This window comes from Setaria italica, chromosome IX (assembly GCF_000263155.2).
Source record: "Setaria italica strain Yugu1 chromosome IX, Setaria_italica_v2.0, whole genome shotgun sequence".
Classification (NCBI taxonomy): Eukaryota; Viridiplantae; Streptophyta; class Magnoliopsida; order Poales; family Poaceae; genus Setaria; species Setaria italica.
The window spans coordinates 17339681-17366843 of record NC_028458.1 but is presented as its reverse complement, the minus strand read 5'-3'; the positions used below and the strand labels follow the sequence as shown (position 1 = coordinate 17366843).

The following is a 27163-nucleotide window of genomic DNA, read 5'->3' as shown; positions in this document are numbered from 1 at the left end:
ACGCCACCGGGCCGCGCCCGGTCACCTTCTTCTGGAACTGGCGTTTGTTTGGGAATTGTTACTTGCCCAGGTTTCTCTAAAGAGTACACATGCAGCTGCACAGGTGAAGGAGGCACAGCAATTGCACATCCTGACAGGGAACTAACGCTAGCACTTCTGCAAAAGCTTCTGCAAGTGACTTTGAAGGCATTTGTTGTGACTAGAACTTCTGGAAATGACTTGGAAAGCATGTCCCAGTGCAGACCACAGAAATTTTACAGTAGAGCACATTGTGATTGTGATTGTAAAATGTCTGACATTGCACGTTAATGAAATTGTGGGTGAACTTTAGATCAAATATTAATTGGATGTATTGACAGGAGATATTGTTGGTTGTAAATTGCTGGTTTGTAACAGGATTGCTACTTGAGATAATCTATGATCTAAAAATCGTCTGGGTTCTTGCCTGGTTTCTCTAGTTTCGAGTCTCTAGCTAAATGGTTTAGCTCTGCTGCTCTGTGGAGCTTATGGAAACTTAGAAACACCTTTTGCTTTCAGTCTGGCAGGTGGCGGGACTTGCAGCTGGTGTGGCATCCCATGCTCGCAATGGTCAAAGCCTCAAGAATTGGGAGCAACTCTGTCCCTTTCGCCATCTGCACCTGTACAAGGCGTCGATCACCTTGCTGGAGGCAGCGCGTCAAGACCAGAGAGTCTCTCTGACTGGGAGCTGATGGAAGGTGTGGAGGTTCACCTCTAAGAGAAAATGAGGATGTGGCTGGTTCTGGCCGCACTGGAGCTGACCTGGGTAAGGGTAAACAAGTAGTGTGGTTCTGGCCAATGTGCTGTTTATCTTAAATTAGCAGTGTTGTAAGGCGTCTGTTGTCAGCCTCTCAAGACTAATTGAGGGAGCTCTGAACTGCACTAAGAACTCAGACAGCCTGCGTGTACGCCTGTCAGGTTTCTGTGCAAGGGTTACTTGTGCTTCCATGATGTAAAATGAGTCAGAATCTTGTGGTCCTTTTTGCAATGCAATCGGACTGGGGGTATACCCCTGGAACTCTGAAAAAATTAATCTTCAGGGTTATTTTTCAGCTGAAATAGGATCGTCGTTCAGGTCATGCAGGGGCTTGCGACTACTTTATCAACTGCAGCAGCTAAAGCTTAAATTTACTTACCAACCAGTTCGGTGACATCAGTTGACTACGTGTGAGAAGGTGAGCATTAATTATATAAAAAATTGTACCGTTTGTACTATGTTTCTTATTTATATCTATATATCAAATTTATGTCCCTAGCCGGATTTGCTTGGAGATTCATAGATTTTGTTGCTTGGGAGTATGGATTAACTTTTTTTAGTGATGCATCGGAAATTTCCTTCAAAATTTCCCCACCAAATAATTTCACAAGTACTGTAGGCAAAAAAAATCCGACATAATAACTGAAACTGAAGCAACTAAAAAATTGGATTGATGTCTCTCTCTAAACTCAGATTTAATTTGTTTGGATATTCATGGATTTTGTTGGTAAGGACCACCAACAACGCACATACGGTGATGCAAATAATTGCAGAAGCCTTCAATCTCTTCTCTAGCGTGTGTATAAACACGTACATGTGGTGTGTATGATTGTGTGCGTCCTACGTATGTACTTAAAAAGGTACGCAAAAAAAATTCCGAGGCAACTGAAATTGAAGCAACTAATAAATTGGATTGATATATCCCTCTCTCATCTCATTAATAATACCTAATCGAAAGAGCAAAGCACCTAAACCATCCAGACTTCAAACTAAGCAAACCACAAAAGCAACCTAATTAACCTAAGCATTTCTTCACCCCGTCCTCTCGTACTCCGCCCCGTCCTCCATGCAATCCCCGAGCTCTTCAAGCTCCTCCTCCAGCCTTTCGAGCATCTCGTCCTCTTCACCGTCATCGCCCAACTGCATAACCATCGACATCATGGTCTTCCGCAAGCTATAGAGCTGGCGTTGGAGTATCGTCCCGGCTTCCTCAAAAGCGCCTCGCTCGGCCGCTGCCCGTGCCGCGGCGATTTCCTCGGCCGCGGCCACGCGGGCGCGCTCCCGCTGCACCTCCACGGACACTTGGGGTTGGTCACCTCAACCGGCCTCTGGACCATGGCGTCCACGCCGACGACGTCGGCCTCGCGCCCGGCAGCGACGTCCCGGTTTGTGCACCTCACCTTGACCAGCTGGGTGGCGTCTTCTCCAGCTTGTGCCACCGGCACGTCCACGAACAGCAGGAAGCGCCTCTCCTCCTCGGCGTAGAGCTCGCCAACGTCCACCGACGCAGCGCGGCCGTCGGCGTCGATGCGGCTCTCGTAGCGGCCGGACTTGAGCTCCCGGACGCGCACGCCAGGGTGCACGCACTCGATGGCGATGCGCGCATCCTGCACGACGACCGAGAGGAGCCCGCCGATGCACTGCGCGAACGAGTCCTGGATGACCGCCAGGTCTCGATGAAGGAGAACGTGCCGCACGTCAGCTCCGCGATGGTGTGCATCGCCGCCGCGTCGTGGTCCGTGCCGAAGCCGAACGTGTGGATCGGCCCGGAACGGTTGCTGGCGGCCCTGAACGTAAGCGGCACGAGCTGTCCCGGTGGCCGATGCACGTGTCCTGCCCGTCGGAGAGGAGGATGACGCTGGTCACGGTGTTCCTGTAGCGGCGGTCGGCGAGCACCTCAGAGGCCACCTGGAGGCCCTTGTTGATGTCCGTGGCGCCATTCGCAACAAGGGACTCCACGGCACGCTCCGCGAAGGCCTTGCCGTCGTCCGACATGCGGGTAAGCACTACCAGAAAATTGAGCATTGGTCCTAACCCTTAGTACTGGTTCGTTTTTGACCCGGTACTAATGTGAGTATTAGTATCAGGTCTAATGTCTAGTTTCCCAGGAACCCCCGTGACTCCTTTAGTACTGGTTAAGGGCTCCAACCAGTACTAAAGGTTACACATCAGTACCAGGTGGAGTCTTCACCCGGTACTAATGTGCCTGAGGGCCTTTAGTGCAGCCTTTAGTACCGGGTGAATCCTCCAACCGGTACTAACTTCCCTCCTATAAATCCGCCGTCTTCTTCCTTCTGCTCGAGCCATTCACCACAGCTCGGACTTCATTCTATCCATGGCGCCATAGGGGAGGTGCTGCCAGATTGAACACCATTTCGTGGGGATTTCACTCATTCAAGTGTTCTAAATGTTAGAACCTCATCCTCCCTTGATAACCACATGGTTAGTATACTAAATTTTATATTTTAGAGGTAGAGTAATTTGTGATTTTTAGAATAAAGTACAATGAAGAAATTTTTCATTTATATGCATGTGTTATTTAGAGCTCATATTTATGATTTTTAGAATAATCTACAATTTTTGGATGCTATGTTTCGTATTAGTCAAAGAAATTGATACGAGGTTAGGAACAATTTCATAGTTTAGTCTTTACAAATATGAGCTAAATAAATTATGAGAAAAAATATAATTTGTTCATATTTTAGTCATTTGCAAATATGAGCGAGATAAATTATGGTACATAAAGATAATATGATGAAATAGAGGTACATAATTAATCATTTTTAGAATAAGCTACAATGAAGAAACTTTTCATTTATATGTTATGTTTGAGCTAAATAAATTGTGGGAAAAATATAATTTGTTCATAGTTTATTCATTTGCAAATATGGGTTAATAAATAAATTATGGTACATAGAGATGGCTACTGCTGCTGGAGTTAGTGGCGATGGTGGGGGCGATCATTGTTCCTCTCGCGGCAAGGGGAAAACCATAGTTGGCCCTCGTGATAAGCCGAAGAAAATGAGCACATGGGAGAGAGCAATGTTTCATTATTTGCAAAGATATCATGAAGATGCTGTTGTGGCGGGTCAGGAAACTCCTTTTGGTGGTCGTTATGCTCCACCACCAGTCGCGGGTGTTTTAGGTCCACTTAGTACTACCATTGCAGGAGGCACAATAAATCACAGGATGAGGCTGGGTTAGCAAAACCTTCGTCTTCGCCGCCTAAGGATGCTTAAAGTCCTCTGGATACTACTCAGTGGATGGTTTGTTGTAGTGTATCATGTTGTTTGGGTCTGAAATTTAAATGTGTATTTCTATCTAAACTTTCAGCGACATTTGAGTTTGTCGTAGTGTATCATGTTGTTTGGATCTGAAATTTAAATTTGTGTATTTCTATCTAAACTTTTAGCAACATTTGAGTTTAATGGTATTTGTATCATGTTTGTTATATTTCATGTATAATTCTATGGATGATTAGAATATTTTTGGTTTGGTAATACTTTGTAGATGAATCGGCAATGGATGTACAACGCAGTCAAACGCTCCATGAAGTATATTAATGGTTTGCGTAATTTTCTGGATCCGACAGAATCCAACAAACTGCTGTCTAGTTTCATTTGTTATCCACACAGAAATTGCAAAAATGAGAAGGATTACTCATCCAGAAAAACTATCCACACCCACATATACAGTTCTAGTTTCATGCCTAACTATTTTGTTTGGACCAAGCACAGAGAAAGATGAGTTATGATGGAAGACGATGATGATGAAGAAGATGACAACATTCCTAACTGAATTAAACGAGGTGCCTTTGCAGATGCTCCAATGGGTAAGGCTGAAGAAGAGATGGGTGAGGCAGAAGGTCCTATCGATTATCTAGGTCAGGTGTTGCGAGATGCAAAGGAAGACTGCAAGAATGTGACAGGAATCAAAAAAGTTTGAGCGTATGTTAGATGGTCATAAAAAATTGCTGTACACAGATTGCAAATAGGGGCACAAAAAGTTGGGTACCACACGAAGATGTCTTGGTTGGCCCGGAGGAAGCTGATGAGCGTGCTTTCCTATTTAGGATCCCGCCTTGTGATGATCAGAGCTATTTTGGAGCCATTGCCAGTCTCAAGGTCAATGGATCTACTTCACTTACCGTCTTGACCTTGGTTGCCCCCGACTTATTTTCTGGGATTTTGAGTTCTGACGAGGACAACTTCTTGGATGCGACAAAAACTTGCATCATAGAGTTTGGTACTTGGATAGTTGCTGCTAGCTCCACGGCTTCTGTGTCGCAATCATACGGTCTCTTCAAGTCTCCGCACAGGGAGAGTACACCCTTGGGTCCAGGCATCTTGAGTACTAAGTACACGTAGTGTAGGATGGCCATGAATTTGGCCAATGCTGGTCTTCCGAGGATGGCGTGGTACGATGTTTCGAAGTCCGCTACCTCGAAGTGGATGTATTCTATCCGGTAGTGTTCTTTGGTACCAAAGCTAACTGGCAAAATCACATGTCCAAGGGGTACAACACGTTGCCTGGGACGATCCTATAGAACGGAGAGTTCGTTGGGGTGAGTATATCGGTGATATCGAGGCCCATCTTCTTCAGTGTTTTGGTGAACAGGACGTTGGGACCGCTACCGTCGTTGATGAGTACTTTAGTAAGTCTGGAGTCAGCAACAATCGGATCCAGAATGAGGGGCTACCTTCCTAGAGAAGGTAATTGGCACCTCAGACCATTTGAGGAACGTTGGTGTCACAGGTTTAATAGACATTATCTCTCAAAGAGTGAGCTTCTGGGACCGCTTAGTAGCAGTGCCCGGGGTTCCACTGAAGATGACGTTGACAGTGTTGGATGAGTTCTTGAATTTGCCATTGTCACCATCATCTTCATCTTCCTTGACCTTGCCCCTGTCTTTGGTGCCAGAAGGCTCTGGCAAGTTCTTCATCACTCTTGGTATACTAAAACAATCTATCGTAGAGGGCTTGTGGTATAGGTGCCATGGGCACTGTTTCTTCAGGAGCTCATTGAATGAGGGCATGTCTTGATTCTTGCCGCCACCTTTCTTGGACGACTGTGAAATTGCCACGACAGTATTGTCTGGCTTGCGCTTGCGGTTGTGACCTCCAGAGTAGTTATTCTAGTTGTCATTGTTGAGGCGATTGTTGCGGTTCTTGTCGTTGTGTTGGCCATTGTTTTGATTATTGTTATTCTGACCCTTGTTGTGATTGGATTCGAACCTTTCAATTTCCCTATCTTCTTCATCTGTCCATGCCTTTACCATGATCATGGAGAGATGTAACATCAGCGGGGCGTCTTCTGCTAAAATCTTGGAACATCCGGCGATCGTGGAGGCCGTTCTGGAAGCAGTCAATAATGTCACGCTCCATGACATCCATGATTGTGCCCTTCTTGTCGAAGAAGCAACATAAGTAACTCCACAGGATCTCGCCTTCTTGTTATTTACTTGAGACAAGTCGATCCTATTGCCAGGATGCTGCATTGCCCCTGCGTAGTTGTTGGTGAACACTACCTTGAGGTCCTTCCATGAGTCGATCAAGTTCTTGTCCAACGATTCGTGCCACGTGAGTGGCGCCACCTCCATGCAGATGGGGAAGTAGATGACTTTAGTATTGTCATTTTCCCTAGCTGTTTGTACTGACAGTGAGTAGCACCAGAGCCATTGGATTAGGTCATGTTTCCCATCGTACTTGATGATACCCGAAGGTTTGAACTTTTCGGGTAGAATTATCCTCCTCACACGTCTTGAGAAGGTAGGGAACCCATCAGTATCATCTCCTGAGTGTGCGGCTTCTTGCTTGTGCTCGCGGCGCCGTCTGTCGATGATGGTACGGGCGTCGCGGCTGGCGTTGATCTTGTTGCGGAGGTCTTCTGCTAGGCGTTCAGTTTTGGGTTAGCCCCACGGTGACCACAGCCTCCCGAGGGTCCTGCCCGACTACCTTCGGCTCCAGCTTGGCTTGGTCTGGCACCATCGAGTTGACTTGGTCTAGATGGAGAGCCTCTATGGCTGCTGCCATGTTGACTACGCTGGGATGTGGAACATTGGATTGACTGTATCAGGTTCTGTTGATCGAGTTGTTCATACGCGAGTTCCGTCAGTTAAGCCAACTATCTTGTGTACTTATTCTGAGGCATCGCGCGGGTGATGAGATCAATAGACGCAATGGTAGATAGGGGAGTACCATGGTGACACATTTGAACTGCTTCAAAGACGTTATCCAGGTTCTGGATTGGTAGGTCTGCTACAAGGCAGCGGCGACGCTCTACTCTTGCAGCGTTTCTCGCTCGTCGTCGAGTTCTTTGAGCTTCAAGCTCTTCTCCGAAAACATTGGTGGTGAGCTCATCCTGCAAGACATCATCTGGGTGATGCTCATGTCGCGAGTTTCTATGTCGTTGCTCGTCATCTTCGTCCTCTTGTCCAGTAATGAGAGCGAAGAGTTCTCGTTCTGGGGAATAGCTTCCTAAGCTTGAGGTGATGACCTCCGTGGTGTTGCCTTCCTCGTAGATGGATGATAAAGGAGTTTCGTCTTGGTACGAGAGAGTGTCAAGGTAGGCGATGTGGCATGAATCATCGTCTTTGGCAAGAGCGGGTGGCCTCATGTTGGGCCAGTAGACGAATCTACCTTGGGGAGTTGATGTGATTAACAAGTCATGCTGTGGACCTGATAAAGGAGTCTCCTCGCCCGGGTCCGAGTAGTAGTCGGGATCCTCGATCGTATCCGTATCGTATTATGATTTGGATAGGGCAGCGTGATAACTAGTGGTCATGTTGCGGACTCCGAACGGGAATTGACTCTAGCAGTAATCCGATTCGCACGATGGCTTATGTGCCAGCTCGTGCTGGTTAATTCAACCAAAGGAAAAAGTCGAGTGAGGGATATGGGTACCCCACGGGTCACCACTGACCAGGATACTGATCGGACCTGACAAGTGGGCCCGCCTGATCAGGCTGTGCGAGCCGAGGACATGAAGTTACTTGGAATACACATCAAGACAACTAGACAGTTCAAATCTGCCCGGATATCATGGGACGCGCATTGTAATCCGACTTAGATTACCTTCCATGTAACTACCGAGTAGATTAAGTTCAAACCGACTTGTAACTCTTGGTCGTCAGCCTATATAAGGCGGCTAAGGGAGCCTCCCGAGGCAATCAGATCAATCTTGAGCAATACAATCCAACATACAAGACGTAGGGTATTACTCTCTGGAGGCCCGAACATGTCTTAAACCCTCGTGTCTCCTTCGTGTTCTCATGATCACCTTCGAATTATTGGTTTCGCAATCGCCCTCACCTACAAATCAACCACTTGGGTAACCCCCTAGTGGACTACCAGGCTTATAAATCCGATAGTTGGCGTGCCAGGTAGGGATGGTTGCGAGATCCTTTTCTGCGACCTTGATGGTGTCCTGTTCCGGTGTTGTTTTCCCCGAGTGCATGAAGGAACTCTTGGTCAACCCGGTCCAAATTCAATTGGGGACCATGCTGGTGGGTTCCGATCCGACCGCTTTTTTCATCAACTCGGCGATTCCCGTCGACTTGGCGATTTCCGTCAACTCGGCAACTCCTGTCGACTCGACAACTTTCGTCAACTCGGAGTCTAGCTACCAGCTTGGCTCCCGCCGGATCTGTTCCGGTGGGACAAGTTGTCCATACAAGGATCGTCATACCGCTCACCCAACAGGTCAACGAACTCTCTCTCTCTCTCTCTCTCTCTCTCTCCAAGAACGTTCTAGATCTACTCGTTGGCGCCCGCCCCTCATGCCCTCTGACCTGATCGCGAGGCTAGATCGCATCAGTAGGACTATCTCTAAGTGCATAGAGCTGTCTGAGGTGGTGCTGCATGAAACCAGGTCGGTGCAAGGTCCGTCCCACGTCCCCTTTGGTCTACGGAACTCGGCCGCCAAGTACTCCGCCAAGTTTGATCAGGTTTTCCAGATCCAATCTGAAGACCCGCCCAAACCAGCCCAGTTTCCGGACTATGGTGAATTCCAAGTGCCTCGCATTGTTCTAACACCAAATCCCTATGGAAGTGACGATGAGAGTAACTCCTCCATGTCAGATCGTGAAGCTTTCATGGTCTCCACTGACGAGCCACCTCGAGATGGCGAAATGGAGCCTCAAGAAGAAGGCCGTAATGCCAGAAACCAAAACCGCGCAGCACGACGCCAACAGGAGCAAACCAACACCCAACAGCAACCTATTGCTAACACAAATGCAGCAGGTGATCAGCGCCAGCAACCGCGCAATGACCACGACAACGCCGACCAAGGTGGCACTCGAGAAAAATGCAGGCGCCCTGTACGTGCCCACAATCTACTAGCCGACCTCGAGCAGGCCGCCCACAATGTCTTCGCCACACCCCAGGCCAATCTGGGGGCTACCTTTGCTGAGCTAGAAATCTTTCCAGATTCAGATCAAATACGACGGAGTCAGGCGCGACTCCAAGTCGCCAATGCCTAGATCGAGGAGTAGATCAACAACCGACTGGCACATTCTTGGTCCACATCTTCCAGGTACTCTCGAACCTGCTCTGGGCAAAGCAGATCTGACCACCGCCGAGACGACCGCCCAGGTGGTTGGCTGGAGCCAATCCACGAAGAAGAGGTAGAGCAAAATGCTATCCAGCCTACAAACCCACATGTCAAAATTGACGCCAATCCACCGGTGAATAACAACGCCAACCCGCCCGTCAACAATAACCGACAGCGCGACAACAACGATAACCGCCATCATGGTGGGAGAGGCGGAGCTGACGATCATGGCCGAACATGACGGCAATGTGATCTTCGTGATGAGCTTCGTGATCTTTATGAGAACCATGACATCCGTGCCGACCTCAATAATTGCCACAATGAGCACGACGAGAATGAGCTCTATCTCCGTGCCGAGTACGATCGCGACTATGGCGCTCCTGTGCCCAACCGCGATGCAGAGCGTGAGGATTGACATCACCAGGATGATCAGATGTGTCATCGCGCCGACTACGACCGTGCGTACAACACCCCTGAAGATGCCTACAACCCGCCTAGATGCAACTACGACTACATGTATGGTGCTCCCGAGGATGCCTACTACCCGCCCAGACGCAACTACATCGGACACAGTAGGGCTCCTCCCGTCCAGTACTACCTCGACGATGACACGGCAATCAACAGTTTTGCTGCTTTCACCCCACGCCTCAAGGCTGTTGATTGGCTGGCCACATTCGAGCCGGTCATCAACAAAAAATATGATGGTCGATCTGACCCCACCATCTGGCTCAAGACATACAGTACCGTGGTGATAGCCGCCAATGGCACCTACGACGAGATGGCCGCCTACTTCCCAGTGGAGATGGGTCCCACTCCACTCCTGTGGTTGGAGAATCTTCCTCCGAAAACCATCGACAGTTGGGGTCATCTCGCTAGAGCTTTCACCTAGAATTACCAGGCCACCTACAACTGACCTGGCAATAGGGAAAAACTTGGCCAAGTCCGCCAAAAGATAGGCGAAACTATTCGAGAATTCGCCAACCTCTTCTTCGAGAACCGCAACAGATTGACTGGCATCGAAGACCGTGATAGCATCTGGTATTTTTGCTTTGGCTTGACGAGCCACCCCATGTTTGAGAAGTTGTATGAGGCTGCCCCAAAGACAGTTAGGCAGATGATGGAAGATGTCAATAGACAAGCTGACATCGAAGAGGCGACAAAAGTTCAGTTCCAGAACATTAAACACCGCCCGGCTAACGACTATGATCATCCAATCCATGACGAACCCCAAGCACGCCCAAAGCCCCGACTTCAAAAAAGGGCCCCAGAGGTCTACGTTGCTTAAGGGGATCTCGCCAGGCCGACCACTTTCAACCAAGAAGAATTTGATGGAACCCTTAGTGCTCCATGCCCCTTCCACACGAACGCACATCATACTCTCCGAGATTGCGTAGTCCTGAAGAAAGAGCTCGGTGCCCCGGGGGAATACAAGCGACCTCGCTGCAACGACTATTGCCGGGACAACAACAACAAGCATCAATCGTGACGATCACTACAACGACAACCAAGACTACCGCCATAACGACCGTGACAACCGCAACAACGGTGACCATGACGACCGCAATGGTCGCTATCATGACAACCGCGATGATCGCGATGATCGCAGTAATAGCAGGCACGACAACCGTGATAATCAGAACAGACAGGAGCGCCGTGACCAACCACATCAAGACGCGCAACGGCCCGGTGCTGACTAGAACGGAGACTTCCAGCGACTGGAGCGCCAAGTCAACATCATCATGGGTGGTCATAACGCCTTTTGTAGCAACCGCCAACAGAAGTTACGCCACCGAGAGGTGCACTATATCTCTATACAGCTGGTCTAGTATCTGCGCTGGTCAGAACAGTCCATAACTTTCTCCAGGCAAGATTATTGGGTCCACAACCTAGATCTTGGGTCCTACCTGCTGGTGGTGTGCTTGACCATAGATCGGGCCCTACACCCCAAGGTGCTGATTGACGGTGGCAACGGCCTCAACATCATCTTCACCGAGATCTTGAAGCGTATGGACTTCGACTTTGAGTAGCTCCAGCCCTGTGAAGAATCCTTCTATGGCATCGTCCCTGTCAAAGGATCTGACCCCATTGGCCGAGTTGTTTTGCTGGTCATTTTTGGCACACAGGCCAATTACCACACGGAGCATCTCACGTTCGAGGTAGCAAACTTCAAGACTTCCTACCATGCTATTCTTGGCAGGCCTTTGCTGGTGAGGTTTATGGCAATCCCACACCACACTTACGTTGTCCTCAAGATGCTGGCCCCAAATGGATTCCTCTCCATCTATGGCGATGTGGAGATATTGTACAGATGCGACACCGAAGCAGTGCAACTTGCAGAAGCCCTCAAGTTATCAGCTAAGGCTACCGCTATGGTAGCCAAGGCCCAGAAGATAAGCAAGGACGAGCTAATGATTCCTGAGAAGGAGCCAACCTCCACGGCACTGCAGCCTAACCCCAGAGTCAAGAAGATTTGCCTCGACCTTGAAGACCCGACCAAGACGGCCCTCATAGAGGCCGACCTCTCAGAGAAATAGGAACTCGCGCTCACCAGTTTCCTCCAGGAAAACTCAGACATATTCGCATGGAAGCCCTCTGATATGCTCGGTGTCCCGAGGGAGCTGGCTGAGCACTCCTTGGACTTGAGCAGGACTGCACAGCCGGTCAAGCAAAAACTTCATCGGTTCCCCCACGATTGCAAGGAGGCCATTAGGGTAGAATTAAATAAACTCCTAGCTGCCGGATTTATCCGTGAATGTAAGCATCCTGACTAGTTAGCAAACCCAGTCCTTGTAAGAAAGAAAACCGATGAATGGAAAATGTGCATTGATTACACCGACCTGAACAAGCACTGCCCTAAGGACCCCTTCCCTCTTCCGCGTATGGACCAAGTCGTAAACTCTACGGCGGGGAGAATCCTGCTCTGCTTCCTCGACTGCTACTCGAGCTATCACCAAAGTGCCCTTGATCCGGCCGACCAAGACAAGACGGCGTTCATAATGCTCTTCGGCATCTACTGCTACAACACCATGACCTTTGGGCTAAAAAATGCCGGCACCACCTACCAGAAGGCAATCTAGGGCTGCCTCACAACACAGCTACTCAGGAACATCGAGGCTTATGTTGACAATGTAGTTGTCAAGACAAAGGATGAGGAAAGCTTCATAGCTGACCTCGAGGAGACCTTCAACAGCCTCCGAGCCTACCGCTGAAAACTTAACCCAGGCAAGTGTGTCTTTGGTGTTCCGTCTGGAAAGCTCCTGAGCTTCATGGTCCGCCAGCGAGGCGTCGAGGCCAACCCCATCAAGGTGGATGCAATCATAAATATGATGAAACCATCTAACAAGAAGGACGTCATGAAACTTACTGGTATGATGGCAGCCCTTAGCCGCTTCATTTGCAAACTTGGATAAAAAGGTCTACCCTTCTTCAAGCTCCTTAAAACAGCAGACAAATTTGTGTGGGATGACGAGGCCAGCAAGGCACTCGAAGAGCTTAAGGCTTTCCTCACCACACCTCCCATCATGACGGCTCCGGCCGAGCAATAAAGGTTGTACCTCTACATCTCCGCAACAACACACGTTGTCAGCACCGTGCTAGTTGTGGAGCACTAGGAACCCGGTCATGCTTATGTGATGCAACGACCGATGTATTACATTAGTGAAGTCCTTAGAAATTCCAAGATCCGTTATACCCAGGTTCAGAAATTGCTCTATGTGGTGCTGATGTCATCAAGAAAGTTGCATCACTACTTCCAGGCGCACAAGATCTGTGTGGTATCCTCGTTCCCTATTGGTGAAATTCTCCACAGTAGGGATGTCAACGACTGAGTTGTCATGTGGTCCATGGAGCTAAGCGATTTTGACCTTGATTTCTGCCCAGATCATGTGAACAAATCACAGATCCTGGCTGACTTTATGGTAGAGTGGACGGAGATCCAGAAGCCGTCCTCCCTTGAGAGGCTAGAACACTGAACCATGTACTTTGACGGTGCCCTAAACCTCGAAGGAGCCGGTGCAGAGGTCCTCTTCATATCCCTAAAAGGCGAGCAGCTCAAGTATATGCTCCAGATCCACTACAAAGCCACCAACAATGGCACCGAGTACGAAGCTCTCATCCACGGCCTCTGCATCCCCGTTTCCCTCGGAATCAAGCGCATCCTTGCTTATGGCGACTCCAAGGTTGTAATCGAGCAAGTCAACAAGAACTAGGATTGCACCAAGGAATCCATGGACGCTTACTGCGCGGAAATCCACAAGCTTGAGGCCCACTTTGACGGTCTCGAGTTCCATCATGTCCCCAGGGACCATAACGTCACCGCCAATGTCCTGTCCAAGCTCGGCTCTAAGCGTGTGCAGGTTTCGGTCGGCGTATTTGTACAAGATCTCCGGAAACCTTCCATCAAAATCCTAGACCCGGACCAAGCCAACGACGCTGGCACTCAAGCCCCGGCTGACCCTAAACCCACTGACATCATGATGATTGAGGCAGAAGAAGATTGGTGCGCCCCATTTATAGCCTTGATCACCGACCAGATGGCGCCAGAAGATAAGATAGAGCATGAAAAACTAGCTTAGCGGAGCACAAACTACGTTGTCATCGGAAATGAGCTCTACAAAAAAGCTGCATCTACAGGAATTCTGATGAAGTGCATTCTGCGCAGCGAGGGTATTGAACTCTTGCATCAAATTCACTCAGGAACATGTGACAACCACACCACCTCGGGCACTTTGGTCGACAAAGCCTTCCGCTCTGGATTTTACTGGCCAATAGCGATAACCGATGCAAAGGAGCTCGTCCAAAGATGCAAGGCTATCAATTTTTCTCCAAATAGCAGCACCTTCCAGCTCAGGCCCTGCTCACCATCCCACCATCCTAGCCTTTTGCATGCTGGGGGCTGGACATGGTCAGACCATTCAAAACCTCTCCGGGCGGCTACACGCATATTTTCGTGGCGGTTGATAAATTTACAAAGTGGATTGAGGTCAAGACTATCACCAGCATCGAGTCGGCTAAAGCAGCTCAATTTGTGGAGGAAATCATGCACCGCTTTTGAGTGTCTAACAGAATCATTACTGACCTTGGCGCACAATTCACAGGTTTCGAGTTCTAGGACTTTTGCCAAGACAACCTCATCGATGTATACTACTCCTCAGCAGCTCACCCGCGCTACAATGGTCAGGTGGAGCGTGCAAATGGGATGGTCCTCCAGTCCCTCAAGTCACGCATCTTTGATGACACGTCCAAATACGCTACCAAGTGGCTACATGAGTTCCCCATGTCATCCGGGGCCTGCGAACACAAAAGAGTCGGGCTACCGGCTACACCTCTTTCTTCATGGTGTACGGCTTAGAGGCCATCCTACCATCTGACGTGGCCTTTGGCGCCCCACGTAACTAAAACTATGAGTAGGGCGAGGCAGAAAAAAGTCGGCGGGTCGACATCGATAGCCTTGAAGAGCATCATGTGGTGGCCCTTATCCAGCATGCACAGCATGAGCAGCAAATATGGTGCTATCACAATCGAAATGTCAGGGAACGCTCCTTCAACGTTGGTGATTTGGTGTTTCACCGGGTCCAGTCCACCAAAGACATGCACAAGTTGGCCGCCCCTGGGAAGGCCCCTTCATCGTCAAAGAAGTCATCCAGCCAGGCATCTACCGACTACAATGGGCAGACGGCTCCAGCCTCCCAAATCCGTGGAACATCGAGCATCTACGGCGCTTCTACCCTTAGATATATAAAGCTATGTACTCTGTTTCTCTTTTATATTGAATAAATAAAACCCCTGTGGTCCTTTTCTACGTACCTACTGCCTTACTATTCTCCTTCCCGAGCTGTTCCTAACACTCGGGGGCTGTTCGACCTATTCAGCAGCCCGCTCGGTCATAAGCTCATGGGCTTCCCACTGGAGCCGACCTCTGGGTCACGCCATTCTCTCCTCCCCCTCTCAAGGCTATAAGACTAACTCGTGTGGTCGGTGTCCTAGCTAGCGAAACCTAGACAACCTCGCGTTCACCTCACCTACAAGCTCAAGATCCGGTCTCAGCAGGACGCTGGTCAGGAGAGGCTAGGTGCTTAGAAGCAACAGGCCTCAGCTAAACGTTGTCCTATCGTATACACCAAGGGAGGGATGGAGTTTCCCTTCATCAAAATAATTAAAAGCATTGCATTCAATGATTCACCAAACATTTTGATACACCTTAAATGTTTTCCCTACAGGTCCAGGTCATTCACAATGGTTTCTGCCGCATCGTGATATTGCTCGGCTAGCTCGGGAATCCACTCCTCGTTGAAGTCGGCCGCAACTCCTGTCACAGCGCGCTCCAACTCCAGCTTGGGGAAATGCAATAGTATGAAAGCAAAGGTGCTCTTAATGCACTCCACAACAGTTTCTTTCAGCAACGTCTTGAGTCGACCAGGTGCGGCCTTCAAACTGCCCAAAAGTGGCGTTGCTGCGGATGGGTCAACGTCTGGTTGGACCATGTCCATCACATAGCCGGCTGCCTTCCATAGCTCCTGAAGCTCTACCTCTTGCCCTGCAATTACACGTTGGTCATTCTGAAGATTACTTACAGCAGCTTCTAAGCAATGCTCAGTTTCCTTGCGCGCTTTGGCTTCATAAGCCAGCTTCTGCGATACTGCATACTCATGCTTGACCGCCGTGTCATGCTCTTGTTGGAGACACGCATTGGAGTCCTCGCACTCCTTGAGGTTCCGCTAGAGTCTGGCTACTTTCATCATGGAATCTGCGTAACCAACACATGATCGCATCAGCTTCAAGGTTACCAAAGAAAAAATTGATTAAAATAGGTCAGCACAATTTACCTTTCATGAGTGCATCAGTCACTTTCTTCTCGAGGTTCTGCCGAGCTAGCTGGTCGTCGACATCCTCTTTGGCCTTCTCGAGGTTGGCCTCCAGGTGCTCCGCCTTTAGGCGATAGTGCTCGGCCCTCTGAGTACCCTTCGCCCTCTTCTACGCTCAGGCGGTCAGATTCTGTTTGCACTGCAGCAATCAGAGTCCTGTAAAGAAATTTGAAATCAAATGACAATCGTCTGGTGTACTTACATGGATCAGCTCGCTAGCATCCAAGGAGAGTTTCTGCAGGTTGAACATGTCTTCCTTGTCCCACGCCATGTCTCCTGCCAGATCGTCATCGAAGAACGCCTCAGGGTTAGACTCTTCATGAATCACACCGAAGTCAATTTCCTCGGCAGTCATCCCCGACGGCGGGTCATCATTGGGTAGCTCATCATACGGAGGGTCAGCTCTAGCCTCCTCAGCAGCCTTCTTCTCGGCCTCGGGGTTGACCCGAGCATCCTCCCCTGCCTTCTTCGTGACCTCGGGGTTGACCATGGTGTCGTCGGCAGCCTTGGAGCTGACCTCATCCTGTTGCGGTGGTGGACTCGAAGCAACTTCTTCAGTGCGACCACCCTCAACAACTCCGACCTCCATGGCCGACAGCTAATCCTCACTACAACCGTTGGTCGCCCCAGTCTGGGCTGAGCAACTGGTCAATTGTACGCCACCATCATCAGATCGCACGCCAGTCCTACATCACCGACACAACAAGCAACCCACACAAGTTTAGCAGGTAACCACAACTACAACACGAACATCACGAAAAAGCAATACTTACAGGGTGCTTTTCCTATACTTTTGGTACTTGGGGTGCAACGGTGGCGGCGGCACCACTGTATCTTCGCCGGAGCCCGCCGAGCATCTTCACCTTCAACGCCGCCTTAAGGCGTGCCGCGTCAGCCGCGGTGGTCTCCTCAAGCTCTGACTTCTTGTTCTTTGCAGCTGGGGTCGGCACGTCGGACTCTGCCTCACTCACCGACCTGGTTGAGGCAGCAATACTCGATGCGACTTTCTCCTTCTTGCCGGCCATCACCTTCCTCTTCCCACTCGGCTGAGGTGCCTTGGGAAGGGCCCGCTTGCGCACGGCCTACCAGGTCTGCCATCCAACTTGCTCGGTGCACTGATTCTGGCCGGCCTCTTTTGTCGTGCTCACAACTGACCCAAAAGAGGACTCCGAGTCCAAATCAAGGTCGGCAGGCGGTGCAACCGGCACATCGGTCGGACAGATCTTGGGTGGCCTCGCCTCGACCCCTCTAGGCAGTGGCACCAGGAAAAAGTAAACAAATACGTCATCCTGGTCAATTCATTGCTTCAAGATAGAAACATCACAATCAGATAGACACTACATTAAATCAATGCTGACGACAATCTTACCGGGTGGGTGATGGCCTTTTCAACAAGAAGGCTTTAGGGACGTTCCTGTTATTGATGACACCGTTGAAGAACTCACACACCCTGTTGATGACCTCCTCGTTGGCCACCTTGCCATGGACCTCCCAGGTCGGATCCTCCAGTCCCGAGTACTCGTACGACGGATGCACTTGGTACTTGATTGGTTGCGTTGCCCTCTGACAGAAATTGATACTAATGGTCGTGGCTATTAGTCCTCGTGCCTTCAGGTCGGCGATCTTCACCAGCAATTCATCCACTTGGACCTATTCCTCCGAGGTGGGAAGATTTGACCACTCGGACATCGACACTGGCCCGTACCCCGTGCGCGGTGGTAGCTCGAGATGCTGATTCACAATGAGGAACCACTCAGCATGCCACCCCTTATTGGACTCCCTCAATTGCAGATCAAAATACTCTTGCATCCTCTTGGGTCATAGCGAGAAACAACACCCCCAATAACCCAATATTTTCCCCCTTAGTAATCACGTGTTTCAGTTGATATAAGTGGCGCCACAGATGAAAATGGGGGGATACCCAAGAACGCTTCACACAGATGGATGAAGACGGAGATGTCCAAGATTGAGTTTGGATTCAAGTGCACCAGTTCAATCTTGTAGTAGTTGAGGAGGCCGCGGAAGAAGTCTCCTGTGGGGATCCCGAATCCGCGCTCGAAGAACGGCGTGAACACCACCGCCTCCGCTGTGTCCTCCGATGGGAACTCCTAACCGGCGGTGGGCTTCCACTCGAGCAGCGCTTGCGGACCGAGGAGGCCACGGTCGACGATTGGATACACTATTGCATCGTCATGGACTTCATCCACACCAAGGAAGGCGTCGGGGCATTGGGTTGTGCCATCTCTTCGAGCTCGAGGCCTTGAGATGTAGATCTAAAAAGGACTAGGGTTTTACTGCGCATATAGCGGCGCAGCGGCGGCGCGGCAGCTCAGGCGGCAGCAAAGGCGTGTGCGCGAGCAGAATGAGGATTGCGGCGGCGCTGCCTAGGGTTCACGAGCGCGACAGCGAAGTGCTCAGTGGGCTCAAGGCAGAGGCACTGAGAGTACTAAAGATAAGAATGACAACGGCTCTGTACCCCTCGTGCCTTTGAAGGGGATGATGCCGTGAGTTACGGACGGAAATCGCAGGCCTTCCGTTATCGCGACGCAACGTGCCAGGCAAAATTTGCGGGTCTTCCCGTTAACGCCGCATGCATGGGACGAAATCTATGAGATCTCTGTTGCATTTTTAACAGCGCGTCTTCGTAGCTCTGCCAGTTCTCATCCTCGGGGGCTGGGCATCTAATTCTACTCGGTGCGTCTCCGTGGCTCCGCTAGTCCTCGTCCTCGGGGGCTGGGCGCCTAATTCTACTCGGCGCGCCTCCATGGCTCCGCCAGTCCTCCTCCACGGGGGTTGGGTGCCTAATTCTGGTTGGCGCATCCTAGTGGCTCTACTAGTCCTTGTCCTCGGGAGGCTGGGCACCTAATTCTTCTCGACGTGCCTCCGTGGCCCTGCCAGTCCTTATCCTCGGGGGCTGGGCACCCAATTCTACTCGGCTTGCCTCACCGGCTCTGCCAATCCTCGTCCTCGGGGGCTGGGTGCCTAAATCTGGTCAGCGCGCCCCAGCGGCTCTACCTGTTCTCGTCTTTGGAGGCTGGGCGCCTAAATCTACTCGGCGTGCCTCCATGGAGGCTGGGCGCCTAAATCTACTCGGCGTGCCTCCATGGCTCCGCCAGTCCTTGTCCGTGGGGGCTGGGTGCCTAATTCTGGTCGGCGCCCATAGCTTCAAATCATAGTTATCACATGTCACACCCCATAGGAAGCCAAGATTCAAATAGATTTTGTAGGGCTTATGAGTGAAAAATGTTTTAAACATTATTTCAAAAGAATACACCAAAAAGTTCTTTTCCATCGACATTTTGTCAATTGGTTTCGGGTAGTTGACATCACCTATCCTAGCAAATATAAAAATGTCCAAATCATAATTGTCACAACCCGGAGGAAGTTAATATTCAAATAGATTTTGTCAGCTTTATGGGTTTTTATTCCATAAGGAAGCAGGTCAATATTAATTTGTCCATAACATACGGGAAGAGGACATGATCGATTACTTTTGGGACTCACACATGATGCAATTTATATTCCCCTTACACTTTTTCATCTTAAGCGTCACACCAGTTCGAAGGTCGTTCGTTTTACTTGTCACATAATAAACAAATTTCAGTTTCAAGGGCATTCTATTGCACTAGAGTTTTTGCATCCTCCTATTTACAAAACCCCTAAAAAGACAAGAAACCGTAATTGATTTAGTCATATAAATCACATATTGCAATGGCTAACTAACTTTATGTGTCTCCCCATTGGATTGTATCTAGTTATTCGACGGGGTATCCAAGACCTCCTTAGGTCTAAATGCCTTTTTTGAACTCAAATGTTCCATTCATCTATGTCCCAACTATCACTAGGCAGCACTCAAGAGTCTGGGGAATTCTACTTTCAGTGGGATATCCATTCCAGCCATACATCATCATAGAATAAGACATTCTCGCAGCTACGTATATAGAAGTGAGCCCCAAACAGAATTGTTTGTGACTTTTTTCTTGGAGGAAGAAAGTGGGCCAAAAGTTTTTTGTGTCAAGTCAATAAAATAAAATTGGGTCTAATGGAGAGCAGTTGTGAGTGAGAATTTTCATTTCCACTTTGTTCATACTCCCTCATTTTAAAAATATAAGATATTTTAATTCTATCCTAAGACAAACTTTATTTCATGATATATTTAATAAAATTGTTTGATATTATAGATGTTTATATACGAAAATAATTCGTCGCACGTCCTAGCTATCGTTTGCAGTCACGGCTCTTGAAGATTCGCGCACGCAACAAACGGCGTGACCCGACGTCTGGACCCAACGTCGCCTGCTCCCAGTCCCAGGCTCCCAACCTCCCTTGCACCCAATGAATTCCAATTTGCAGGCGCCATCCGGCTCCTTAATTCCCAGGCCACGCAACCCAGCATGGCCGGCGGCCGCAAGCTTCGCTCCTCCCCCACATCGGACGGCCTCTACAATCTCGAACGCCACACCATAGTCCTCGACGCCGGCGCTGAAACACCTCCCCCCCCAAATGGCTGGGTTGCCTGCCGTGGCCACAGCCAATAGATAGAGGTGACAATTAAGGAAGAGAAAGGAGATGTTGCGTCTGCGTCGGCGAGCTCCATCGATTTGGACCCGTCGAGCTCTCCTCCGGCAGCACGAGCCCACCTTGCCGCTGGCAGGCTGGCTCGCAACATGGCTTCGTTGCCACCCCGCACGCTTGCCTGTACGCCACCATGGGCGAGCCGCGGCCTCACCTCCTGCTTGAGCCGTCGCCGCGATGTCACGGCGCGCATGCCGCGCCTAGCAACCGTGGGCGAGCCGCTCTACCGCCGGCCGCCTGCAGCGCCACGGCCTCGCTGCCGCCCAGCACCGTCACGCCGCTCCTTGTGAAGACCACTACCGATCGGCAACTCTGGTGAGGAGAACACCCAACGCCTCCGGGGCCTTGTTTAGTTGCCCAACTTTGGAGATGCAAAATCACTGTTGTAGCACTATAACATACTGTAGCATTTCGTTTGTATTTGTGAATTATTGTCCAAATATTGACTAATAGGCTCAAAAGATTCATCTCGTAAAGTACAACAAAACTGTGCAATTAGTTTTTGATTTCGTCTACATTAGTACTCCATGCATGTACCGCAAGTTTGATGTGGTGGGAAATCTTCTTTTTGCATAGTGTCAAAGTTGGGAGTTTGGGGGAACTAAACAGCCCCCAGGACAAGGGAGATGGAGGAGCATCATTTAATGCTCGCAACTACTCACAGTAGGGCATGTACAACCCACAGACAGGTGTTCATCTCTAAGTGCCTCGAATCTATCATACAGACAGGTATAAAGACAGATCATACGACCCATAGACAGGGGGTCCGTCTCTATACTGTTTAATGCTTTGCATGTAGCTAGGATCAACTATAAATAAATTTTTGTATAACATTATGTGGCTATTTGGTAGAAAATATATCAAGGATAAATAAGAGCAACATGATTACAATATTTTTAAAAATCATCAATATAATAATTATATTTCATATAGATGCAACGTCTTTTATCTAATTTCCTTTGTTTCCGTAGTGTTGCCATATGTGCTCGATTAGATCCTTCTTGAGTTTCCTATGTGTTGGTCGAGATTTGATAGTGGAATTTCTACGAAGTACCTCTGCGAAGGTAGGATTAGGGTTGTCGCTTGTACGCACTTCAGGTGGGAGCACTATCATCGCACTTGGATTCTCATTCAAATCCAAGACTTCTCTAATTGAATCCTTCTCATCTTCCACTATCATATTGTGAAGGATAACACAAGCTTGCATTATGTTGATAATGTCCCCCTGCTTCCATAACCTTGCTAGTCGACGACCAATATCAAAGCGTGATTGCAGCACACCAAATGTGCACTCGACATCTTTCCTCGCCCCTTCTTGCATCAATGAAAATAATTTGTCTTCCGCTGACTAAGGGGCCGTCACTGTCTTCACAAATACTACCCATTCTGGATATATTTTATCGGCAAGATAATAACCCATGTCATATTGTGTTCCATTTACATTATAGTGTACCGCAAGAGCTTCCCCTTTTATTGCTTGAATGAACAGTGGTGACTTGTTTAGAATGTTTATGTCATTCTGAGACCCGGCGGTACCAAAGAAAGCATGCCATATACGAAGATCCCGACTTGCCACCGCTTCAAGGATCATAGTAGGAACGCCTTTATCACCACGTGTGAACATGCCTGCCCAACCTTTTGGACAATTCTTCCATGCCCAATGCATACAATCGATGCTTCCCAACATTCCTGGAAAACCACGAGCCTCATTTTCTCCTAATATTTTTTCCAGTTCATCGCTTCTTGGAGGGCGTAGATATTCTTCACCGAATTTTTCAATCACCCCTTCAGCAAATTTTCCCAAAATCTCCAAACAAGTGCTTGCAACTATCTTTAACACCTCATCAACTTGATCAGCCGAGCTTCCATAAGCTAGCATCCTGATAGCCGCGGTACACTTTTGAAGCGATGAAAGTCCATTCCTACCAGTAGCATCGGGTCTTTGGGTGAAATAAGGAGACCAATCACTGAGTGCATGCACGATACGTAAGAACAATGGCTTATTCATCCTAAATCTCCTACGGAACATCTCATCGGTGTAGATAGGATTTGCAGAGAAGTAATTAGCGACAAGATCATCATGAGCTGCTTCTCGATTCCTCGATATGTACCTGCGCGGTCCAGTTTGTCGGCGACGGCGAGATACTGTTGATGCTTCTCCATCGATGTAGGCCTTCAATTCCTCTTGTATCATATCTTCTAAGATTTCATCCTCCGCTAGCATATCTTCTATGGTGAACACCTCTGCAGGATCAAAGTCCTCGGCATGTTGCACCTCAACTTGCTCCATAGGAACTAACTAGAGTGGAAAATGAACTAGTATGCAGTGAACATATCTGTGGTGGACTGGTGCCAATTTATAGTATGCGGTGAACATCTGTATGGTGCACATTCACATTCAGATGACATGTTCATATTTAGATAACACATTCACATTCAGATAGGTGCACATTCACATTCAGATGACATGTTCACATTTAGATAACACATTCACATTCAGATAGCTCACCGTTTCAGATTTAGATAGCACATTCACATTTAGATAGCACATTCACATTTAGATTCAGATTCACACTCAGATACATGTCCATGTGCGCTCGAAGAGCTTCACCCTTTCTGACAGAAAATAAAAAGATACCTGTCCATGTGCGCTAAAGGAGATGACATATGGCTCTAGTGCACTCAGATAGATAGATAGATAGCAAATGTTCCATCAGGCCATGACCTCTCAGCAAAGATTCTTACAGCATTAATCTAAATCAGGTAACATTCAATTGAAATGGCATGTTCACTAGTACATAACATTCAGGTAAATAGTAGATAGCACTCAGATGATAGGTTGCTCAAACTCTTCCCAGATTCTGCATCCCTTCTCTTCTAGGCTTCTAGCATAGGCACTTGCCTGCAGTACCTTGTCACAGTACCAATGGAAATAAAATCAGAATGCTGAATTGCACAGGTTCATCTTCCAAGAATATTACTAGGCTGGAATCACAAGGAAACAATCTTATCACCAGCACAATAATTCTCAAAGTGGATTCACAATTAATAAAGAACAACGGTCATCTTGTATATTTCAACGCCAACCAGTTCTAAAGAACAAATGTTGTCTACATCTCCAAAAATATTACTAGGGTCTAATTCTTAAGACACTCAGATAGCATTCAGATTCAAATAACATTCTCATTCAACTCAGATAGCACTCAGATTCAAATGACATGTTTAGATAGAAGATAGCAATGACATGTTCAGATAAAAGATAGCAATGACAGGTTGCTCAAGTTACCTATTCAGTCACTTTTAGGAAAAAGGGCCTTCCTAAGACACTTCATGGCAGCAACTCGCTCCGCCTTTTCCACATCAGACATTGAACTTGTATCTTGAAAGATGAGGCTGTTATAAGCCTCCATCATCTTTGATTCTTTCTCAAGCTTCTTTCCCTCTTTGGTCTCTTGTGCAGTAAGGTGGGCAACTTTTGTGGTCTTAAGCTTCTCAGATGATAGCTTCTGCTGCAGTTCCAATATCTTCATACGGTTTGCATTTGTTTCCTCCTGGATTTTGCTAAATCTACCTAATTTATCTAGATCAATAGCAGATTCCTTTGAGTTACCATCATCGCTGCTGGAGCCTTTTGACTTGCCTTTTGCTGCTAGAGCTACCTTTTTAGCTGCCTTCTGACCCATTGGTCGATTTGGCATCTCTTCCAAACTTTCATCACTTTCCTGACCCCTTTCTTCTTCAAGGTGAAATGATTTCCTTTTACGTGCATTCCTCAGCTCTTCATTGTATGTTTTCCACTTTGACACTTCTCAACAAATTTTCCAAACCTCAATCCCAACAAAGGGTCCTAGTTTTGCATCTTTGTTGTCCTCCACATAGAACTTGTGGGCTGCATCAATCCACATTTGATCGGAATATCCACTTGTAAATACTCTGCGAGCCTTTATATAAGCACATTCAAAGAGGTCTGTCCACCTATTAATCTTGTGCCATCTATCCTTGCATTGCTTCAGATTTCTCTTTCGAAGTGGTGGGGTAGTCTTGTTGTAGGATTCAACAACCTCACCCCAATACTGGTTACCACCCTTATCGGCTCCACAGGTAGAGTCTGTTGAATGTTCTATCCAAGCGCTCATCAATCTAAGATCCTCTTCCTCTGTCCATAGGATCCTCTTCTTAGTCCTAACATTGTCATTGTCAAGTATTTCTACTTCAGGCTGTGAACTTGCATCATTGTTGGTGGACAGTTTATTCAAAGGGCTGTTGGAATAGGTGCACCAACCAAATGAAAGTTGTGTGGCTGATTTATGAAGTAGCTCATGAAACCACCAGATGGATGTGGATCTTTGTCCCTGCAGGAAACAAACAATAACCACTATAGCTTTAAGTTGCAGAATATAGCACAATCACCTATCAAAGTTTCACTTGCTATCAAACATATAAAAAAAACTATGTACAATGAGAGGATACTATCAAAACAAAAATATCCAGAAAAGGGATAACCAGAATAGAAAAGGAAAAGGATGTCCTTTAGTTGATTCTAGAAGATATGGAACACCCCCTGTTTGTCATCTATTTAAGTATATTTTTTGAGGCTCTGTTCATGCTTAAAGGCTCTATTTAACTGTCATCTAGTCGTATAAACCTTTGTCAAAGAAAACTGAAGAAAGGATCTGAATCACATAATACTTCTTTAATAGAAAACTAGACAATAGAACAATACTGATGTGTCCTCTTAATCTAAACTCTTACTGTGCACCTAAAAAATATGATTAACTCTAAAAATAAAAAAGAACAGCAGGTGTCTAAAAGAGTAGCATACAGCACCAACCCCCAAGGGTTAGAAACTCAGCATGGATGTAACGCAATGCATACTGTACACATCTTGCGGTATGATTCATTACAACACATGTTGCATCAGAATTGTTAAAAGTTGGTTACAATAACTCCGTAAATAGACCTCAATAAGGACCTAGACATGAATGGAAATTAATGTTTTTTCATCTACAATGTATTTCAAATCTGGATTTTACACTATCTCCACTGTTTGTTCATTATAGTGCTAGTGGTCCAATAAGTTACAACAGAAGGAAACTGGCATATGGTCCAATTTCAAAAAAAAAAGCTGGTACTGAAATGGGCACATGGTCCAGCAAATGAAGGAACATTAGATGATAAGAAGCTGAAATCCAAGATTCATTCAAAACCATGTGACTGAAGTATCACCAGAGGACTAGGAGTTTCGGACCAAAAGCACTACACCATAATCTGACAGAAGACCTTAAGGTACCACCATAAACATGCATCAGTAGCACATAAGTAAGAAAACCACAACTTAGAGCATACATCCATGGCCCTCAAAGCAAGAATAGTACTTAGAAGAATCTTCAAGCAGATGGCTTCACATGTAGCTACCACTAAACTACACTGCACAGATATAGCAATTATAAAACCCACATTCTGAATTTCCTTCAAATGAACCTTTCAATTGAGCTGACTATTTGATAATGATAGAACAAGAATCAAATTTCTGTTCTAACAGCCAAATAAAGCATCCCTATGTCAACCATGAATCCATGATTCATACAGTGCATACTTGCCGAAATAAACAGGAAATTGACACCATATACTTGTAAATTCTAAACACACCTAAGTAACCATATCTTATCATAACTAAACCTGACCGACTACCATGAGAGGAACATGCCAAATGCAAAAGCCGCAGAATTCTGAGCACTCCACTTGCCTCCATATTCCAATAACAAGTATCAGGTACACTTCCCATCACAAAAATTAGGCGTACGAACAAATTATCCTGAACAGACCAATCATCATGCAAACCAGAGGCAGATCGAGATCAAGATCATCATGTATGTCAATAACATTATATCACATCAGTTCATGCAGAATGTATGACAGGATCATATATTCTTCTAATATTCTTCACTAGATCTTAAACTTGATTGTAAATTGAAATCATTCCAAACTTGGTGTCACAGATCTGAGTTTAGAGAGATTACCATGATCCAGGAGAAGAGGGATCATCAAACCAAGCTTGAGATGGTGAATGAGGAAAGAGGAAAAGCTGGGGAAGCCACTGATGGATCCATCAATGGAGGATGGCGTCGTCGCCGCGCCCTTGCCGACACCACCGGTCGCTGCTGCTGCTCAGCTGCCGCCACGACCGAGAGAGTGGGCCGTCAGCGCCGAGCCGCCACCACGACCGAAAGAGAGAGCCGTCGGCGCCGGTGATGAACCGCGACCGAGGTTACGGGCTGGGGCCGCCGCCGCCGCATCCAATGCCTTCTTCTTCCTAGCTGCGGCCGCCATGGACATCTCGAGCGCGCCCAAATCGGAGAAGAGGAGAAAGCGAGGTGGAGATGGAAGAGGCAGATTGGGG

At 47.8% G+C, this 27163-nt stretch overlaps 1 pseudogene; it reads right to left on the bottom strand.

The window, feature by feature from the left end:
- Positions 1-24053: 24053 nt before the first annotated feature.
- LOC101768802 lies at positions 24054-27099 on the bottom strand (annotated as a pseudogene).
- Between the last annotated feature and the right edge of the window lie 64 nt (positions 27100-27163).